This window comes from Pinus tabuliformis, chromosome 8, assembly GCF_031772625.1.
Source record: "Pinus tabuliformis cultivar Carrire ecotype Pingquan chromosome 8, CPIR1, whole genome shotgun sequence".
In the NCBI taxonomy this organism is placed as follows: Eukaryota; Viridiplantae; Streptophyta; class Pinopsida; order Pinales; family Pinaceae; genus Pinus; species Pinus tabuliformis.
Window position 1 is genome coordinate 1,421,476,923 of NC_142294.1, and position 16,790 is coordinate 1,421,493,712.

A 16,790-nucleotide genomic window follows, 5' to 3' on the forward strand; every position below is an offset into this window, starting at 1 on the left:
CTGTAGAGACATATTAGATGTAGAATTAAATACCACATCCAATTAGTACCCATTATGCACACTTTTGAGAAGACCCACATTGATAAAAATTGAATATACATTTTTTTTTGGTTCAAAATGGCTTTCATTAGATTTTAAAAATAGCATAGCATACATAAATGATCTCAATCGTGCCTGCTCTCTCATTCTGACAAGACTTTTTAAGATTGGGGGTTCGAGAATACCAAAGAAGAATGTTTGCATACATTATTTCCGGAGGGCATTGTGGCCTTAACATACTAGGAGTAACAAAAAAAGGGACTTGAACTAACAACAACATATCAAGGAGGGGGATCGTGGGGCATTACAAGGGGAATTTCAAAGTAACCAACATGATCATGAATATGGAAGTCAATGTGTTCCACTCATGCTTCCAAGCTACGAAGGTGGTTATTTTTGCAATGATGATTGCACCATAAGTTATCCAAATCCTACAAAATTTCATTTTGACTATATTGAATATCAGTAAGATATGCCTCTATCTCATTACGATATTCGTACTTGTGGTCCCTAAGGATGTCAATTTCAAGTTGAATGTACCACAACTACTCTATGATGGATCGCATGGAAGCAGGGGCTACAAGGTGACCTGGCGATTTAGCTGGAGAGATAAGCTCAACGTCCTCTGTTTCCTTGCAAGCCGAGTTAGCAGAGGACGAATTGTGACCTAGCTCGGGACACCCAACCTGGGCATGTTGGCCTCTCCCTTGGAGAGGACAATGCAATTGGTGGGGCATGATGAAATTCACAAAGGTTTACGACCAAATACAAGAAGAGTCCACAGAGAGTCCTCTGTTTATCCTGTAAAAAATGCAACAATGCCCAATACCACAAAGTCACTGCCTTAAAGAATATGAACCACAAAATTGACACCACAACTAGAGACGTAAGATGGTTAAGAGTTAACCCAGACTAGAGAGCGAAGTGGACCAACCCCCATATACAACCATAAAGCTTGATGCAAGTAGAGAGCTTGACCCCAATTACAGAAGAGGAAAATATTGCTTCCTTTGAACCAATAAGGAGGCCCAAGCCAATAACACAATTTACCAGAAACCAAAATGATACCCACACAACTGTGAAGACCAGAATTATCCCTCACAGATGAGGGTGGAATCAAAAGATTCCACAAGTGTGAAGAGGGCATATAGCCAACAAAGGCATCGAAAGTATACAAAAATGTGACTGTTTGGGTGCCTGGATCCCAAGGGAAAAACACGAGCCAAAACCCAACCCACACTCGAAAAATGAAATCGTCATCTACACTCCTCAACCAAGGCCAAAAATCTAGTGAGACACCATGGACCTAGACCTAAACACCTTCACTCTCCTTCCGACCCAAATTCATTGCCCAGACTGCCAAACTAAAGCAGACCACTTTCCAAACTCCAAATTCAACCACATATTGCATGACAAAAATCATTGCATAAAGGGAATGAATGCAGAGACAATGCATGAGGTGGAGTTAATACCAATGTGGAGTAGGAGAAGGCCCCGATGACCTCTCATGGGACACTTGTATGTCTACTTGATCACCACCAATCGGGGAAGGAGAGTCTAATTTGAGAAGGTATTGGAGACTCTGATATTCACCAGGATCTAAATGAGTGACGATTTAGGTAACATGCCATGGAATGGAAAAAAATTTGCACTGGGTCATCACTCCTTGGTTAGCCAACCAATAAACCACTTTATTTCAATCCTGGAGGACATGGCCTGTAGTGGCGTATTTAAATCTTTCCAAGATATGTTTCATTCTTACTAGTTGAGCCTCAAGGTGCCAAATTTTTGAAATTTTGAAGATGGGAGATCTATCAATGATCTTCTGAGTCATCTGGACCACCATTTTGGGTTCCCCAACTATATGGATCCTTTAGAAATTCTGTTGCACGACTAAGGTGAGGTCCTTCTCCAAAGCATTAAGTTCAACTACATTATTAGTGGTGTATCCACAATACCTGGCATAGACACCAGTAGGGATCCCATGGCGTTTCTCAAAACCCCACCATAACTCGCAGGGCCTGGGTTGCCTTTGGATGCTCCATTGAAGTTTATTTTAATGCAACCTAGAGGAGGCTGAGAGAAGTCAAAAGGGGAGGAAATTGGAGGATCCCTAATGAGAGAAGAAAAGGGCAGAGTCATGTCTTGAGATAAATTTAGAGATAGGAGAATGGTTGACTCTGGAGGAGTATATTTCCAATCATCAGGATCCCATTTCTCTACTAGGATTGTCTCCCTGATATATTCTTTGACTATCCCCCGAATGGAGTTTCTAGAGGGAGTATGATCATGAAATATGGCTTGGTTCCTTTCTTTCTAGATATTCTAGAAGATAAATCCCAATATTAGACACCATACTCTATTGAAAATTGGGTTTTTGAATATACTTTGTAGCCAGTTTTCAATTGTCTCCAAAATTTCATCCTGATGGTTTTCATAAGGGCCAAATAGGGAAGCAACCAAATCCCATACTTCGCCAGTAGTAGGGCATGATTTTAGAAGGTGATGTAAAGTTTTCTTATGGTTTCTGCAAAGGGGGCATTATGCGGGACCCAAGAAGCCTTTCTTCAGAAAGCGATCCCAAGTAAGGATTATCGTATGCCTAATGAGCCAAAGAAAATGTGAAAACTTGGGCCAGAACCTTCCCCCAGAGATTGTGCTCCAAATTTTCTAGCGTGGCATGCTATTGGCGTCAAACTTGATGAGATATGATTCTTTGAGGGAGAAGGAGTTGGATGTCGAATACCCCCATCTTAGTTTATCATGCTCCATAGAGAAATGAATACAACTCTAATTCAATTGTTTTGAGATATTCTTCCATTCTTCTTGAGGTGCCTTGAGTTGCTAGTCGACTGCCATTTTCCATTGTCTCAAGCCCTAACAATTTGGTTGCGCATTCCAATAATTAGCTACTCGTCCCTCACTTTGATGCTGAAGAAGGAGTTTTAAATCCGATATGGAGGCTTATTTATCCAAGAAAGGGAGATTTTTCCACGAATCCTCCCAAAATAAAGCATATTTTCCATCCTTGATTTCCCAGAAGAAGTGATCCTGAAAGAGGTAGCTGTTCTGATTGGCCAAGTTCTAGATGGCAGATCCTAAAGGGAAGGAGTGATCTCAGAGTAACATACACTACGTTTTTTCTTAACCATATTTCTAAGACCAAATCCTTTTCCATTACTTTGTTCCACCCTAGATCCATCGCTGCCAAAGATTGGTCCCTAAGGTTGTTGAGCCCTGAAACTACATCTCTTCTACACACTTTTCTAGACTTTTTCCCCTCACCAGTGCCTCATAAGCTATCAAAGATCATTACATATTGATTCTGAGAGTGCATTTAAGTGGTTTTCTAACTATATTTTTGTGTTTGCTATTTGACTTAGATTTTTCTCATCAGCTGCGGAATGTAGCCACTTTCTGCAGTTGACTTGAGATTCCGCAGTTGTTTTTGTTGATATCTAGGTTACAGGTGTCAGCAAGCAAAACAAGGCATGTGGGCAATTCAAAAATGATCTGGACATGGACCAAGTCCTATTGGTTTAGCCAAATTCATAGAGGAAAGCATTGGTCAAATGGTGGTCAAACGAGGAGTTCTACAGCAAACAGGTCTCTGTTTTCAACACGTGAAGGGTCCAAGACCATTCCTAGATCCATGGATTCATTTTGATAGCTGTAGACTGCCTCCACGACGCAAATCCAACAACTACCTTTTAGTAGATTGAATGATCATGCAACCAACGCGCTAAGCTCATGGGTGCTATCTTTTTACATGTCTTCTACTGAAGGTGTTCCATAGGAAAAACAGTTATGTAATTTCCTTTATAAATAATGCGTTTGCAAACGCATGTAGCTGGTTTTTTAGGTAGTCTTACTATTAGTTCATGTAATGTTCCGTGACATTGGTCCTGCTGTTGTAACGAGAGGATCCTTCCTCTGTTTTGCAATATAACAAGACTGTTTTATATGACTATGTGAGCATAATTTCGGACTGACAGCGTGTTAACCAAGGCCGTGCAAAGGGCCCCTGCTCGCTAAGGTTTTGTTTCTTTATTTCTGTAAAGCTTTTATATGTTTTTGTATTATTTCCATTGTAGATATTTCATAGTTTGTTCACTTGTGTATATTTCATATTTTAGTTATGGTGTTAATGTTTCATTCCTGTACATGATTTTCAAAGCATTGTATATTTTTGCTAACACTGATCAGTGTGTTTCAGCATAGGCTAGGCTCGGGCATTTTCATACAATTTTTGCAATAAAATAGTGACATGAGATTGGCCTCTCTGCTGACTTTGTTTTTCTTAGCTTTCAATTTCGGTTATGCTTTGATTTCAGTCTTATTAATTTGCTGTTCATAGTTAGTTTAGATATAAAATTCTTCATGTCATTTAACATTATCTACAGAGCCATGGCTTAACTCTGAAAAGCTACTTGGCGAGCTATCAGATTATGAGTGAGGTGACTTGATTTTACTCTCATTTCTGCAATTAGATATCAGGGTCTTCATGTTATTGACGTTCTCTCCAGAGCCATGGCTTAACCCTGAAAAGCTACTTGGCGAGCTATCAGACTATAAGTGAAGTGACTTGATTTTATTTTCATTTGCAAGTAGATAATTTAGATATCAATTCCTCATGTTATTGACGTTATCTCTGGAGCCATGGCTTAACCCCAAAAAGCTACTTGGTGAGCTATCAGACTATAAGTGAATTGAATTGGTTTTACTTTTATTAGTTTGCAGGTTTTTTTATTTGTTTGAGTGCAATAGATTAACTTTTATTTCTATATTTAGATGAGCAGCAAAGATAGTGATTTCATGATCAGAAGTTTATAATTTGTTTGATTTAAATAGCTGCACATTTACATTCTTGTTCAAGTACTAATTTCATCACTAGTATGGTTTGAGATCCTCTGAAGTGTTAAGCTCTGGAAGTCATCATAAAAGACATAATTGCCTTAAAATCTATATCCATACTTGCCTTCTAAAGTATTCTTAAAACTTAGGAATAGGGTTTCCATTCGCATTAGGAGACAAACCAAGATAAAACCCCCAAAAACGAAATAAAATCGAAAACAATAAAAGGTAAGAAAGAGGTTGTCTTGCACATATAGTGCACCACACTTCATTAGTTTACGACTCCCGGATTGATAATTAATGTAGCAATTTAGGACATACTAAATTGACTAAACATTTTGGCGCCGTTGCCAGGGAAGTGTAACTAGGTAGCCGATTTCTTACAAAAAAAAAGAAGAAAGGAAAAATTGATAACTTCTTGAAGTATGCTCTCCTCTTGCACCTAGTGTGATCTGGAGGATCAGAAAAGAGAGTTATTAGTTCAATAATTTCTTGATTATGCTCTCTTCTTGCACCTAGAGTGACCTGGAAGATAAAAAAGAGAATTATTAGTCCGACTTAAAAATAATAAAAAATAAAAATAAAAAATAAAAAATGACATGCATAGAGCAAGAGATTCTAGGGGAAGGTTTATAGCTAGGGCCAAAAGTTCGATTTTCGCAACTCCAGCTACTTCAAGGCATAGACAAGATACACCTCCATCTTTGAATCACACTCCCAGCCTTAGGATTCCTGGAATTCAAGGGGCAACAGCTAAATTAAGGGATTCTCCCACACTATCTACTAAATCTGACCCAGGAGAAGAACCTTTCTTCACTTCTACAGGGGAACATATTGTAATCAAAGAAGTAGAATCACCTGAAAAAGAGGGAAAGGGAGAAACTCTCCCTCATTCACCATTAATAGAAGAACCAGAAGACTCTGAGGAAACTATCATGACAGAGGAAGTAGTAGATGGATTTGGAGGAGGGGGTAGGGGTGGAGGAAGAGGAAATAATGGAGGAGGTAGAGGTAACAATGGGGGAAATAGGGAAGGAGATAACTCATTTGGATTCCCCATAGTTGATGAGGAAACTCATACAACAATGAAAAACATTTCAACATCTATCCTCCTAAGCTTTTATGGGTTGCGAAGTGAGGATCCTGAAACATTTCTATTTGAGTTTGAAGTCTTGTGACGAACCTATGACTATATGGAAGACTCTAAAAAACTCAAACTGTTTCCTTCAACATTGAAAGGAGCTACTTTGAAATGGTTCATGGGATTAGTCACTCAATCTATTAGGACTTGGAATGATATGAAACAAATATTTTTGGACAGATACCTGGATTATTGTATGCCCACCAATCATAAGAATGAGGTATTCAATATGATGCAAAAAGAAGATGAAAACTTGGAGGATTTACTTGAAAGATTTCAATACAACTTAAAGAGAGAAAAAATGAGTAATTTAGACGAGGAAACCTTTAAATCCATTAGAGATGAATGGATAGATATTTTAAACATGATGGGGAAGGGAGACATTTCTCAACTTCCACTTCATGACATAGCAAAAATATGTGTCCATCTCTCAAGGGGAAAATCTAAAACTGGAAAAGGGCCAAGAGATCCTTCTATTATTAGAGAAAACAAATCTGCAACTGGATTAGTAAGTAGGGCAGAGATTGGCAATATGCTTGATGAGTTCAACACTGATATTCTAGGGAGCCTTAGTGAACAACTAGACACCCTTAAAATACAAAACAAGCAGAAAGCAGAAGCTGATGCCTTGGCCATCTTTTGTCCAAAATGTAGAAAGAAACATGCTCTAAGGGAATGCCCTTTGGATGCAAAAGTTGTAGAAACATGTATGATTTTCTCAGAAAGTCATGAGACCAAGGATTCTCCTTCAATTCCTAGGCTCAAAGCTATCTTTCAGGAAGATCCAAATTCAATAGAGTCCCTTTGTTTTGTTTCAAGAAGACCATGGCAGGGGCAACAAAATCAAGGATTTAACAATCCTATGAACTTTTAGCTCCCGCCAAACTGGAATTCTTAGCAACAACCTTGGCCCCAACCTCAAAATCCATACCAATCATGGGCACAAGGGATGAAAAATCCTTATGGGAGATTTGCTCAGTTTTATCAATATCCTCCATCTTTTCAAAATCAACAAAATCCAAAATTTCCAAATCAAAACCCACAACTTTCATTGTCATTCCCACAACAACAACCTTCTCAACAAAATCCAAATTCTCAACTCTTGCTTTCATTTTAACAAAAGAAAAATCAACTACCAGCCCAACCATTGCCAAATCCCAACAACAAAAATCCTCAGAATTCTTACATGGTAGAAGGACAACAATTTCCTACCTATATGATTGTTCCTCTTAATGATGTTCAACTCAGATCTGGTAGAGTTTTAGAAAAACCTTCTATAGATGTTCAAGAGCAAGGTACCTCTTAGGAGGATTCTCTTAAAGTCAATAAAGGTTCTGAGCAATCATCTCTTCAAAACTCAATCATTCAAAAAGAAAAAGAAAAAGAGTCAACCCCCACAACTCCTATAGTTGAGCAACCTGCATCTTCATCCACGCCTCCTTTCCCTAAAAGATTACAAATTGACAAAGGGGTGGAAAAACAAATCTTGTTGCCTGACTATGATTTTCTAGATGAATTAAATAATGTCTGTATCAAGATTCCCTTGCTACAAGCCATTAGAGAGATTACTATTCTAGCAAAAATAATAAAGGAGTTGAGTCTCAAATGACCAGGAAGGAAACCAAGAGATACAAGAAGAATCCACCTGGTAAGAAAAATTGCAGATATCATGATGGGAAAAATTACCATGCAGAAGTATGTGGATCCAGGTAGTCCAATTGTCAAGACACATATAAATGGGATAGAAATTCCAAACACTTTGATTGACTTAGGGGCTGCTATAAACATTATGAGTAGACAGACTATGGAACAGCGTAAACTTCCTAATCTTCTTTTTACACCCACCTTACTGCAACTTGCAGATAGATCAATAATCAAACCAGATGGTGTACTAGAAGATATTTAAGTCTCCTTAGATTCTTGGGAATATCCAATATATTTCATGATTTTGACTCCCAAGAGTAATTTAGGAGGGAATCCACTCATCTTAGGAAGACCTTGGCTAGCCACAGCTGATGCTTTCATTAGTTGTAGATCTGGGGATATGTATATTTCTGATGGTAGTTCGACAAAGAAATTCAATTTGTATCCTCCAGCAAAGGCAATTACAGAAGTAGGAGACAATGAATGGGTCGACGATGAAGATATTATACAACCTGTCTTTGCTATCTTTGAAATTAGTGAAGATAGTCAAATTTTGAAGACATTAGAAAATTTTGAAACATCTTCATAATATGGCCACACACAATATCAGTTAGATTTTGATATTGAATATTTATTATCAAGACAAATGCCTCTTTACTCTATGGAAGAGTTTGGTAGTTCTACCATTGAAAATTTTCTAGGAAAAACACTAAATATCAACAAAAATTTGGAAAAATCACAACAAGAAGAGCTAACCTAAATCTTGCAAAAAAATTCTACTGCATTTGCATGGGAGTATACTGATATGAAAGGTATTGACCCTAAGACTTGCATCCATCATATCTATATCGAGGAAAACAGTAGACCAATTATACAACCTCAGAGAAGGATGAATCCAACTCTTAGAGAGATAGTGAAAGAAGAGCTCCAAAAACTACTCAATGTAAATTTGATTTACGCAATTTCAGATAGTCGATGGGTTTCTCCTTTGGTTATAGTACCAAAAAAGAATGGTAAATGGAGGGTATGCATCGATTATAGGGAATTGAATAAAGCAACTTTGAAGGATCACTTTCCTTTGCCCTTTATTGATCAAGTATTAGATACATTAGCAGGCAAAAAGTATTTTTCATTTCTAGATGGTTTTACGGTTATAATCAAATTCAGGTAGCACTTGAAGATCAGGATAAGACCACATTTACCTGTCCAAGGGGAACTTTTGCTTATCGAGTGCTTCCTTTTGGATTATGTAATGCACCCGCAACATTCCAAAGAGCAGTACTAGGAATTTTTCTAATCTAATCCATTATTGTGTAGAGGTATATATGGATGATTTTACAGTTTATGGTGATTCATTTGAAGAGGCATTAGAAAATTTGGAAAAAGTCCTTATAAGATGTAAAGAAACAAACCTTTCACTAAGCCATGAAAAATGCTTTATGATGTTTACTGAAGGTATTGTTTTAGGACATCATATTTCAGGGGATGGGATTAAAGTTGATAGATCAAAAGTTGAAGTCATCTCCAAGTTACCTATTCCAAATTGTCAAAAAGATGTTAGAAGTTTTCTGGGATTTACCGGATATTATAGAAGATTTATAGAAAGCTTCACAAAAATATCATCTCCACTCTTCAAACTTCTTACAAAAGATTGTGAATTCAAATGGGTTCCTGATTTCCAATCAACATTTGAAACTTTGAAAACAAGAATCTCTGAAGCGCCTATCTTGAGAGGACCAAATTGGAAACTTCCTTTCCATATTTCTACAGATGCTTCAGATATAGCTCTAGGGGTTGTATTGGGACAAAAAGATTTAGTTCCTTATGCCATTTATTATACCAGTAAAAATTTAACTCCCACTGAGTTGAACTATACTGTGACTGAAAAAGAGTTCTTAGTTGTTGTTCATGCAATCATTAAGTTCAGACATTATATAATAGGCTATGAAACTTTTATTCATACTGATCATTCTGTAATTAGATATCTAATGAACAAACCCATTACTAATGGCAGAGTTACAAGGTGGCTCCTACTTTTACATGAATTCAATATTACTGTGCTAGATAGTCCATGGAAACAAAACACAGTAGCTGATTTCTTGTCTAGGATTCAGAATACTAAAGAAGATTCTCCTGTAGAGGACAAGTTTCCTGATGAATATTTATTTGCAGTAACTACTAAGACTCCTTGGTATGCAAATATAGCTAACTATTTGGTTACATGGAAACTACCTCCACATTTATTTCCTCATGAAAGAAGAAAGATTATTCAGGAGAGTTCAAAATATTCATGGATTTCTAACGAATTGTTTAAAACAGGGCCAGATCTTGTGATCAGAAGATGTGTTAGGGAACACGAGATGCCTAATATTCTCAAAGCATGTCATGATGAAACATGTGGCAGACACTTTACTGACAAAAGGATAGCCTATAAAATCCTCTCTTTAGGATATTATTGGTCATCCCTCTTCAAAGATGCAAAACATTATGTCAAAAGATGTGATAGCTGCCAAAGAGTAGGGAAACCTACCCTCTCAAATGAAATGCCATTACAACCACAGGTACTCATCGAACCCTTTGAAAAATGGTCTTTAGACTCCATTGGACCTATTAACCCACCATCTAAACAAATAAATTATATATTGGTAGGTACTGATTATGTCACTAAATGGGTAGAAGCCAAAGCATTATTTTCTGCCACTGAGCATTCAGTTGTTATTTTTCTTTATGAGGATATTTTTACTCGCTTTGGTGTTCCAAGAGAAATTGTGATAGATCAGGGAGGTCAATTCACATCCAAACTAGTGGAGAAGCTAATGGAAGAGTACAAGGTCAAGCATATAAAATCTACTCCTTACCATCTGCAAACAAATGGTCAAGTGGAGTCTACAAACAAAGTTATTGAAGGCATCATTACCAAGACTTTTCATCTACACAAAAGAGATTGGGCAGAAAGGCTTCCTGAAGCCTTATGGGCCTACAGAACTACATGGAGGAATACAACAGGACATTCTCCCTATGAACTTGTTTATGGGAAAGAAATTCTGCTCCCCATTGAGTTCCAAATCAGAACCTTCAAGATGCCAGTTCAATTGGGAATGGATCTATCAGAAGCCCAAAAGCATAGAATGGATTAGTTGAATGAACTAGATGAGATCAGACAAGAAGCAATCCTAAGAACTAATCTAGTTCAATATCAAAGAGCTAAGTGGCATGACAAATACATCAAGGAGAAAAAGTTTCAAGAAGGAGATTGGGCATTGCTATTTGAATCCAAGTTTAAAGATTTCAAAGGTAAATTTTAGACTCATTGGCTTGGGCCATATGAGATTGACAAAGTCTTTAGCAATGGAGTGGTAAGAATCAAAACCATTGATGAATATCAAACTCCTGTTATTGTGAATGCTCACAGATTAAAGATCTATCATAAGCCACTCTCAAAGGAGGAATTTGTCAAAATCTTTCAAGATAATTCTGCAATAAGGCTGGTGAAGAAGAATCCTTCTTCTCCACCAACTTAATCTTTGTTATTTTCTATTTTAAAAAAAATAATAAAATAAAATAATTTGTATAAGCCTGAAAACCAATCACTAATTGTCAGTCTTATAGAGAAAATACAGGGTGAAAGTTAGAAACTTCTGACACCCTATATTTTCCAAAAAAAATCCCTCTTATTTTATTCATAGTTTCATGTCACTTGACTTCACTTCATTTCATTCCATTTCATCATCACATCCCGTCAATAAAAGCCCTTTCATGACCAGTTTTCATATATCATTCACTCAGTCGTCATTCATTTCCATCCATCTCCATTTAGTCATATGTTCACTGTGTCAGTTTCCGCAGCTGAATTATGTTTCCGCAGCTAAAAACTGATTCCGCAGCTGATTGTTGATTCCGCAGCTAACACTTTGTTATTCAGCGCTGACAGTCAGATGTTAGCCAAATAATGTCAAATGCAGGTATGACAAAGGAAAATATTTTGAAGATATAAAGCCCCTAAAGCACCAACAGGAAGTAGCCAATCAAAGGTTAGTGGATGGAAGTGGCAAAGTTCTAAGGTATGAGCAAGATTCATTTCAAATATAATTTTAAAGCACATTCTATATAGTTATGAAACCACTGGCTCCATTATGTGTAATGATTTGCATTGATAGCTTTCATAACCACTCCATGGACTTTACATAATTCCACCATGAACTTTGCATTAATTTTTAACGGCTTCATGATCCGCCTCCAAATTTAACTCGTGTTTAATTGTACGTTGGAATTCCACCTGTTGAACCGGGTAATTATGAGGACGTAATCTATTTGATCACAGCTCTTTCCTGCCGCACAAATCCGCAGTCATTTTGAGAACATGCTAATGCTTATTCCGCAGCCTTCTAGTTCAAAGTTCTTCCAGGCTCACTCTATTTCCATACTATCCCATTGAAGTTACGTTTTTTATTTTTGGCCTGTTTACATAAGCCTCTGCTCCGTGAACTCATTTTCACTATCTATTCTCTACTCTTCTGTTTACAACTACTGGTTTTTTTTCTCCACAATCCTTCTCCATCTCCCGCTAACACAACCGTTTCACCTTTGTCAATCCATTACTCACAGTCCATCACTCACAGATGTATTTTAAGGCAGGAGGAAGGAATGGGCCTTTTGCTAAGAGCAGAGCTGGACGGGCCTAAATTCATGGAGGGTTATCCACAATTGAAAAGCATATTAAGGAAGGCACGGTGGCTGCAGTTCATACAGAAATTTAGATGTCACAATAAAGAGGTCACGAAGACATTTGCAAGGTCTTTTAATGGCATGGAAGTTGAGGTTGGAGATCTTAAATTTTCAGTCACAGAGGCATCTATAGCAGCAGCAATGGAACTCCCACATGAGGGGGAATGGTGGTTCAAAAACAAAACTTTGATGAGAGGACCTGGAGGATTATCTTACGCGATCCAGGTATGGATATAATTATTTTCAAACGTGGAATCCCTATCTCTACTCTAGAGGAAAAGTGGACTAGTTTATTATTGATAATCCAGAAGTTTATTACATGTGAAGAACGGTTTGGGTCCATGTACATGTACACATCCGGTTGCTAATGAATTTTATAAAAAATAAAACCATCAATTTACCTTACTTTCTGTTGAATAGCCTGAAAAAGATGTCCATAACTGTACAAAAGAATCTAGATGGCATAGAACCGCACCTTTACCATCACGGCCTTGTAAAAATTTTGATTGAAAAACAGTTGAAGGAAAGTAAGGATACTTGGGAACAGTTCTTAATTAGAAACTTCTTTCAGGACCCACCTAAAACACCTGAAAGTAGCTCAGCAAGGAAAATTAGGAGAAGGAAAACAAGTGTGAACATTCAGGACACTCCTACTAACATAGCTAAAGAAACTAATAAGGAAGAGAAGCTGTCTGAAAGTAGGAAGGAAAGAACTAAGGTTAGGAAGCAAGGAAAAATAAAGGGGAAAAGAAATATTGAAGCTGTCTATCAAACTCCAGAACCTTCCTCAGAAGAGGAGACACTAGCTCGCAGAATCTAAGGAGGAGCTCTAGACTTAAAGGAAAACTGAAGAAAGTACAAAATAAAGGGGCCCACTTCATTAATTTAGGAGGGGAAACACTGGAATAGTCTCCAACAATCCCTCCTGGCCGTAGACCACAACATACTCCTATTTCTCAACCAGATTTTGAGATCAGTCCTTCTCACCCAGATTTTGGGGACAGCCCAAGAAAGGCTACACCTGAGATAGATCCAACCCAGCAAGAAATGTATGATTTTATTGAGTCATTGGAGAATACTGCCACAGATCAAGGAACTTCATCTACGCAGTCTAATACAGCCCAGGAAGCTCTAATCCAATCACTGAAATAGGAAGTTTTTGAACTGGAAGTCCTAAATAGACACATCAAAAGAGAAAATGAAACATTGAAAGAATAGAGCAGGTTGGATAAGATTATTCACAACAACACCATGTTGCATCTTGGGCTGTGGCAGAAGAAAAATAGGAAATTGAAGAAAAAGAGCAGGAGGTTGAGCAGAGCTCTTATCAACCTCAAATTCAGGTGCTTAATGAGAAAGCCTAGGATGACAGTGGTACCAAGAAAGAATAAAAGAAGGCTCGATGTGTTAGCAAAGGTCTAAGAACACATGAACTAAAGGGAGGATGGTCACAGCTTTGGTTGCATGAGGATATGCAACACCTTCAGAATGGGGGTATGTTTAGCCCTGAAACTACATGTCTTCTACACACTTTTCTAGACTTTTCCCCTCACTAGTGTCTCATAAGCTATCAAAGATCATTACATATTGATTCTAAGAGTGCATTTAAGTGGTTTTCTAACTATATTATTGTGTTTGCTATTTGACTTAGATTTTGCTCATCAGCTGCGGAATGCAGCCACTTTCCGCAACTGACTTGAGATTCCGCAGCTATTTTTGTTGATCTCTAGGTTACAGGTGTTTGCAAGCAAAATAAGGCACGTGGGTAGTTCAGAAATGATCTCGACATGGAACAGGTCCTATTGGTTTAGCTAGATTCGTAGAGGAAAGCCTTGGTCAAACGGTGGTCAAACGAGGAGTTCTATGGCAAACAGGTCTCTGTTTTCTACACGTGAAGGGTCCAAGGCTATTCCTAGATCCATGGATTCATTTTGAAAGCTGTAGACTGCCTCCACGATGCAAATCCAATAGCCACCTTTTGGTAGATTGAATGATCATGGCAACCAACACGCTAAGCTCACGGGTTCTGTCTTTTTATGTGTCTTCTGTTGAAGGTGTTCCATAGGAAAAACAGTTATGTAATTTCCTTTATAAATAACGCGTTTGCAAATGCATGTAGCTGGTGTTTTTAGGTAGTTTGCTATTAGTTCATGTACTGTGCCGTGACATTAGTCCTGTTGCTATAATGAGAGGATCCTTCCTCTGTTTTTCAATATAACAAGACTTTGTTTTATATGACTATGTGAGCATAATTTCGGGCTGACAACGTGTTAACCAAGGCCGTGCAGAGGGCCCCTGCTGGCTAAGGTTTCGTTTCTTTATTTCTGTAAAGCTTTTATATGTTGTTTTATTATTTCGATTATAGATATTTCATAGTTTGTTCACCGGTGTATATTTCATATTTTAGTTATGGTGTTAATGTTTTATTCCTGTACATGATTTTCCAAGCATTGTATATTTTTGCTAACACTGATCAGTGTGTTTCAGGATAGGCTAGGCTCAGGCATTTTCATACAATTTTTGCAATAAAATAGTGACATGAGATTGGCCTCTCTACTGACTTTGTTTTTCTTAGCTTTCAATTTCGGTTATGCTTTGATTTCAGTCTTATTCATTTGCTGTTGATAGTTAGTTTAGATATCAAATTCTTCATGTCATTTAACATTATCTCCGAGCCATGGCTTAAACCTGAAAATCTACTTGGTGAGCTATCAGATTATGAGTGAGGTGAATTGATTTTACTTTCATTTCTGCAATTAGATGTCAAGTTCTTCATGTTATTGACGTTATCTCGAGAGCCATGGCTTAACCCCGAAAAGCTACTTGGCGAGCTATCAGAATATATGTGAAGTGACTTGATTTTATTTTCATTTGCAAGTAGGTGATCCGGATTTAAACAGGAACACAACAAATTACAGAGATAACCATATACACAAAGATGCAGTGGAAATAATACTTCATTTCATTAATGGAAAATACTGAAATATGCTTACAACCAGAAATGGAAATAAACCAGCTAGGGCGATGGTAGCTTATCTCTGAGAAGAGATGTCATGGCTACATGCCTCTGAACTGTGTTACAATGAGGCTCGAAGGCCTATTTATTGTTGAGAAACAATGGAAAACCCTTAACATTCCAAAACCTAACCCTAGGAGATGAAACGCCAAACTGTGGGCCCCGTTTCGGGTAAATTGGTACATCAACTTCCCGGGGTCGTAACTTTGGCATATGATCTCCGTTTGACGCATACAATAGCTCATTAGAAAGATCTATCCGAGTACTACCATTGTTGGAATGGGAAACATCGGTCCATTCCATGGACCCATGTTGCCCCCGGAATCCCCAAAAAACATCGTTTAGGGCCTCAAAACGGCTCCGGAAGTTCAAGACCCGAAAAACTGCTAAAAATAGTAAGTTGTGCTACAATTAAGGAAACTGAAAATGCTGAGAAAGACAATGGTGGGGGTCCAGGTGGACTTGACAGGTGGCCACCAATATCCACTTGGATCATTCCTCCCCCCTTAGGAAGGAATGGTCCCCATTGCGTTGAGCTCCTCCATGAGATGAGGAAACTTTTGCTGAACCTGTTCCCTGATGAGGCACTTGCCCTGCTGAAGGAGTTGGCCTGCTTTGACAACTCGATACAGTTGGATATTCTGTTGGCGAGTGTTCTTGATCTGTGTGTCCATGATCCGATCAGTTGCAGCTTGTTCCATGCAATCTGGATTTAATTCTGTGGGTTTGAGCTGTTCAGCAATGTCGGATGTGTCTAGCAATGGTGGAAAGTATGGCCGAAGGCGGTCCACATTGAACACTGGGTGTAGGCCAAGGAATGGGGGAATGCTGAGCTCAAATGCATTGTCTCCCATAGCCTTAGTAATGGTGTAAGGACCATATCGGAGTGGTCTCAATTTCCGATAGGCTCCAGTAAGGCGTTCCTTTTGCAAATGAAACCAGACTTTGTCGCCCACCTGAAACTTGTGTGGCACCCGATGTTGATCATGTCGCTGCTTGTACTTGGCATTTGATTTCTCAAGAATGTCATGGACCTGCTGGCGAATATGTTGGATGCGCTCAATGAAGCTGGTGGCCTTATCTGTTTCGGATTGGACATGAGCTGAATTCATGTGAGTAGCTACAAGTGGCATGGCCACATCAATGGGGCATAGTGGCTGGAATCCCAAACCCACCTGAAAAGGGCTATGGCCAGTGGAGCTGTGAAGAGCTCGGTTGTAGCTGTGCTGAACATAGGGGAGGCTCTCGTCCCATGTGCGTGGATGCTTTGAGTTATACATGCGCAGAATGTGCACAATCATCCTATTGACAACCTCTGTCTGGCCATCAGTTTGAGGATGGAAGGCTGTGGACTTCGTGAGTTTGGTGTCC